General features: G+C 43.0%; 1 pseudogene; it reads left to right on the plus strand.

Annotated features, from left to right (window-relative positions):
• The first annotated feature begins 3735 nt into the window (after nt 1–3735).
• Nucleotides 3736–3855, plus strand: LOC136656522 (5S ribosomal RNA; annotated as a pseudogene).
• The last annotated feature ends 2057 nt before the right edge of the window (nt 3856–5912 follow it).

Below are 5912 nucleotides of genomic sequence, written 5' to 3' on the forward strand. Positions count from 1 at the left end.
GAGATCTAGGTTGGGACTGCAGCATTTAGGATGGCTTTAACCCTTTGCCCCCACTGCTGTCCAATCTAGAATGAGCCTAGGCAGCTGCTTTTTGCCTCAGGGAGGATGCTCCAGTTGACACTAAACGGGTAAAAAATTAGCCTGGCTGACTTTCAGACCAACTGGTAGAAAAGCAATTTCCCCCTCCACTCTCTCCTTCAACCATTTTGTTTTAAACTACACAGCTTTGCTGAATAGGCAGCATCTGCCCCCAGATTTACCGACAAACCACTGGGATCTGCCTTTGGTTCAGTCCTGAGCCCTTCTGTGCATCGTACCCTTAGGCAGCAAGTCCTCAAAGTGGTTGATAGGTTCTTGGAAACTGCAACTTGAAGCGAAGTTACTTAAAATGAAACCAATTTTACCATGGGCTAATTGATATACCTAAACAAGAGTTAAGTCCGTATGGCATATTTCCGGTCACAAAAACATCACCAAACTTCTTTTTTTCAATGTTTTGAATTCATTTATTTATAATGATAAAAGAAAAAAAGTACAAGAAAAGCACACTAAAAGAAAAAATTAAAAATTAAAAAAACAGACAAAAACATTAAAGATACCTTAAAAAATGCAGAAAATACCTCGTAATGTACGTAGCATGGGTGAAATCTTAGTACTCTAAATTTTCACTTGTATATACATTATGTCTCCAACAGCCCTTTTTATCTTCTCATTATAAATATTCCATTTGATATTATTATTTCAGATTAATATTCACTATTCCTTTCAATCTAATCTTCAGATCCACAGCTCGCTAACCCATTATTCTGTCTGTCATGCAGAAAGTCAATAATTGGTTTCCAGTTCTTCATAAAATTTTCTGTTGATTTCTCTTTAAGTATGGTTGTCAGTTTACCATTTCTGCAAAGTTCATAACTTTTGTCCACCATTCTTCAATTTACAGATTATCTATAGTTTTCCGGTATTGCACATAAAGTATTCTAGTATTCTAGCTGCATTTATCATATACAAAAATAAAATTTCAGACCTTTTTTCCACATCTTCATGTATCGTGCCCAGCAAAAAGACTTCAGGAAATCACCAAACTTCTAAATCAAGACCCAAAACACTTCTCATAGTAAAGAGTGAAATAAATGTGGGCTTTCCAGGCTGGAGAAAACCCACGTAGACATGGAGTGAATGTGCAAACTCCACAGTGTCCCCAGATTTTTTTTTCATCGACTGTATAATGAAACAACCTTGAACAAAACGGCTTTAGGTGAACACTTTCTGTACCAGCAGTTTTGAGTGGAGAGATAGTAACCCTGTTTACAGAGCTGTTGAATTGATAGGTGGAGTCTCTAGATTGTGACCTGACAATGCTAGAGGGATATTTGCGCTACAGCCATTACTAAAGTATATGTACAGCTACATCTTTCAGTGAAATCCTGTTTCAATCAGCCAATTGTATTTAATACATGGTGCTCCCTAAACTATTCCTGACAAGATTTCTGGTACGGATGAAGGAGGGGAGAGCAAACCTTTCTCTTCTCAGTGGTGATATAGCAGGGCCTTCCTGCTGAGGATTATTTGACTCTGCCTGCTGTATGCTGATATGCTCAAAGCAAGACTGGCTGCAATATTTTGAAAGAGAAGATCATAATTCAACCTATCATGTCACAGCGTGAAGTTTCTCAAGGTGTATCCAATTATGAGCCAAGACATTGGGGGTTATGAACATTTCACAAATGCTATGGCAAGGAAAAAAGCTGTTATGTTTTTGTGAAAATGCCTGAGGGTATTGTCTCTCGGGCCTGAGGCTGTCAATCTTTTTCTTGAAGGGCAGGCTGAGAAACACCTGTAAGACTGACGCAGAGAGAGATGAAATTAGACAACACACTTGAGAGCCAATTGGTTTCTAGTCAGCCTGCAACAGAGCTGGCACTCTGGCTTTTACAAGTCAGTATGTGTCTTGAAACCAGTTGGTTAAACAAACAATTGAAAGATATCCTCAAGGTTCAAGCTCTCTGAATGTTTTCCCCTGCTATTTGTCCAGAATTCTCTCATTCTCTCACACTCACACTGTAACAATTTACTGCATTTCTAAATATTTCTAAAAAAGCAAGCGTGTACAAAAATATAAGCACATGGCAAATGATACTCCAACTCGCACATTTCAGATTACTCCTTGTACCTTTTACTGCCATGGCACTCAGAAGTACTTTCAGTAGTGGAACTTCCTTGCAGAAAAAGGAAGCTACTTGCCTTCTTCCTGATTGGGCTAGCTTCTTCCCTGTCCAAGGCATATAGGTTGATATCCTAAGCATACTTACCTGGGAGTAAGCTCCACGAAACAAAATTGTTACTTACTTCTGAGTAAACATGTATAGGCTTGTGTGGTTACAGCCCAATCCTATGAGCACATTATGACAGCAATACATGCATGGGGAGAAGATGAGGCAGGGAATGAGCAGATCAGGCCAGGTAGGGGGCAGTTTTGGTGGTGGCAACATCTGCCAAATCCATACCCCATTTCTGGGCCTGATCCACCTGCACTGGTCAATACGGACTTGTGCCATTGATATGCACAGGTTCAAGGTGACCCATAGTGGCTGCTGGGGCTTACCCCGGGGCAAAGGGAAAGTGTCCTCTTACCCTGAGGAAAGCGTTCCCATGGGATGCAGTGGTAGCCGTGCTGGTGCCTCTGCATCGCTTTATGGGGACTTAGGCAGAATTGAGTTTTTAGATTCTATAAATTCCTCTTCAAAACCTCCATCTTTTTCATGGAGCCTTGACCCTATACTCCACTATAACTAAGCCTAAGTAGGTGTAGATGAATTAATAACATATTCTCCCCCATCATTTATCCTATGTCTATTTCTGTTCCCTCCCTCTGTCCTCTACCTTGTGCCTGTTTCGTAGATTATAAGCCCCCTGCGTCAGAGACCTATATTTTATTTCTTTGCAGAGCCACTTGAACATAAGAAGAGCCCTGCTGGATCAGGCCATAGGCCAATCATGTCCAGCTTCCTGTATCTCACAGTGGCCCACCAAATGCTTCAGGCAGCACACAAAACAACAAGAGAGCTGCATCCCAGTGCCCTCCATTGCATCTGGCATTCTGAGGTAACTCACTTCTTTAGCACATGGATGTGCTAAAGAAATAGGCCCTTTGAACAATAATCACTCACCGCAGTAAAAACAGTGTGCTGCACTCACTTAGCGCTTGTGTATCACTCAGACTGAAACACACACACACACACACGTGTGCATGCACACATACACACCTCCACCCTCCTTACATGGCACTCTAAGCTTATAGGTAACCATGAGCAAACATTATGGAAACTTTAAGCAGCCTTTGCAGGAGAAGAGAACAAATAAGGATGGTTTACATGTGGTGTTTTGTACTGGGGTCCAAATACCCAGGCAGTGCTGCACCAGATTTTTTCTTACCTTTCTCATCCTTTTATAGAGCATGATCAGAAACATCTGCTCTTTCTTTCATTGAGAAATAAATGGTCCAACTGGCAAAGCTACAGAGGTAACAGATGTGCAGAAAAATAGGCTGAGGTTATGAAGCCAATCAGTGCGTTATGCTCCAGTCTATGAATCAAGAAGATAAATAGAGGTACCCAAGTACAAAATATGTGAGCCCTACAGTAGAGAATCTATATTTGACTCTACATCTCAAAGTCCATGGGAAATTTTTTACTAACCTGAAGATTGCAGAATACATTTTACATGCAGAATACATTTGACAGCAACTGTTACCCTGCACATGCCTGATCTCATCTGATCTTGGAAGCTAAGCAGGGTCAGGCCTGGTTAGTACTTGGATGGGAGACCGCCTGGGAATACTGGGTGCTGTAGGCTTATACCATAGTCTTTCGAGACTGAAGGTTGACAACCAGAATACATTCATATTCCTCATTGGTACAGAGCCTTTTGCTGAAAGGGGGTGAACTGTTTCCCTGTTCACACAACATATTTGTGCAAGATGATTGTGAGCGCAGGGGGTGTCTGGTCCTGCCCTGGACCTCCATGAACATCTGCAGAGAGCTCACATGTGTACAAGCTGCACGCATTTCACTTCCTCCTGCAGTGAATGGCCTGAATAGTCATTTGGCAGTGCCTTGGCTGTGGGAGAGAGCATAGTCTAGTTCTTGGCAAGCCCCAGGGATTCTTCCCAACCATTTCCATATCCACAAGATAGGAGGCCAGAATGTGGGGTCACAGCTGAAAAAAATCTAGGTGCCCAATTGCTACTGACACCTAAAAAATTGGTCTGGGTTGCTGGGCTGTTGAAAAGGATACAAAACATATTTCTCTATGTGCGCTTGCTGTATGTCAATGTGTGCTTGCTGCATGTGAGACCTGCCTATCTCCTCCTCCTACTTCCTAACCACAACCAGTAGACGAAGGGATCCCAAGTCACTGTCAAAATCTTGATTCCCCACATTAAGTAGCATCTGGTAGAAAGAGGTGGAAGGAAAATGAGACCAGAGAGCACACCTTGTGAGATCTCCTCTGTCACTGGCACATTCAGGTGTCCCATCCCTCTCTCCTTACAAGTTGGCTCCTTTCAAAAATTGCACTTGGGAGCAGGGTGTGCAACAGGACAGACAAACAGTTAAGGATGGCCCTCCATGAGCAAAGCATAGGGGGAAGCTCACAGGAATGATGCAGCCCAACGCAAAGTACAGCTAAGCAGTGGCATAGCTAGAGGGGGTGCAAAGTGCTGCATTTTGCAGGGAGCCTCACTGCAGTGTGCAAGCAGCCTCTCCCTCTCCCCTTCTGAGCTATTCTGGGCAGTGGATGAAAAACTGGAACGAATGCCTCCGTTTTGCTCCCACCACCCTGAATGGCTCTGAAGGGGAAGGGGAGGGGCCGCTTGTATGCTGTAGGGAGTCTCCTTGCAAAACAGTGCTTTGCGCCCCCTCTAGCTACACCACTGCAGCTAAATCTCCTGCACTGCACATCCACAAATGTGTTTTCTCTCAATTTTTTTCTTTTCTTTTGAGGTCCTCTGATATTGCCAAAGTACTTTGTATCTTGGCCTGGAGTGGAAAACACACTTTATCTGTTCTATCGCAACCAAGGCCTGCTAGGAAGAACAGACTGTATGCAGTAGTTGTTTTGTGACTGAGACATCTGGTAATGTTGCTTCAGGTAGCAGACTGTGCCAAGTTCCTTCTTACATCTCCACTGTCTCATCCTTTTATACAGAGCATAATCGGAAACATCTGTCCTTTCTTTCATTCAGAAATAAATGGCCAAAGCAGCAGAGGTAACAGGGAAATAGGGCTGGGGGTTATAAGAGCCAAGTGATGCTGAGTGCTCCAGTATATTTGTCAAGAAGATAAATCACGCACCATTTATTTACTAGCAACAAGGATCAATGTTTTGCTATAGTCAAATTGCGTACCTCGACAGGAATCATGGCTGTTCATATAGCCGCTATGGGCCTGCGTGGAATGTTCGTGTAAAAGTTCATTTTTAATCTATACAAACTGGGTCCAAAAACTGAACTCCTTGGGCTGACTTAAGAGTAGGTTCACATTATGAAACTCCTTCACATGTACATGGAAACACAAGTAGCTGAAGAAAGGTTAGAATGTGTGAAGATGCCAGGGAACACTGGACAGCTAGAAGACTTGCCTCTGTAATAAGGGAAAGATCTGCATACCAGTGATCTCTGCAAACCATTCAGTTCAAATTCACACTAGCTACAGATGTATATGATCATTTTGAGGAATTTGGCACACTAGATATATAAAGAGCAATCAGATGATTCCATCCCAGTTTACAGCCCCTTATAGCACACATGCGATCATGTTAACAGAATGTTTCCATTCAGGGGAGGTAAACTGGGATGGGATCAGAATGTGGACAGGCAGCCCAATCCGATCCCCAGTGGGACCGCTGGGTGC

The sequence above is a fragment of the Tiliqua scincoides genome, chromosome 6, assembly GCF_035046505.1.
Source record: "Tiliqua scincoides isolate rTilSci1 chromosome 6, rTilSci1.hap2, whole genome shotgun sequence".
In the NCBI taxonomy this organism is placed as follows: Eukaryota; Metazoa; Chordata; class Lepidosauria; order Squamata; family Scincidae; genus Tiliqua; species Tiliqua scincoides.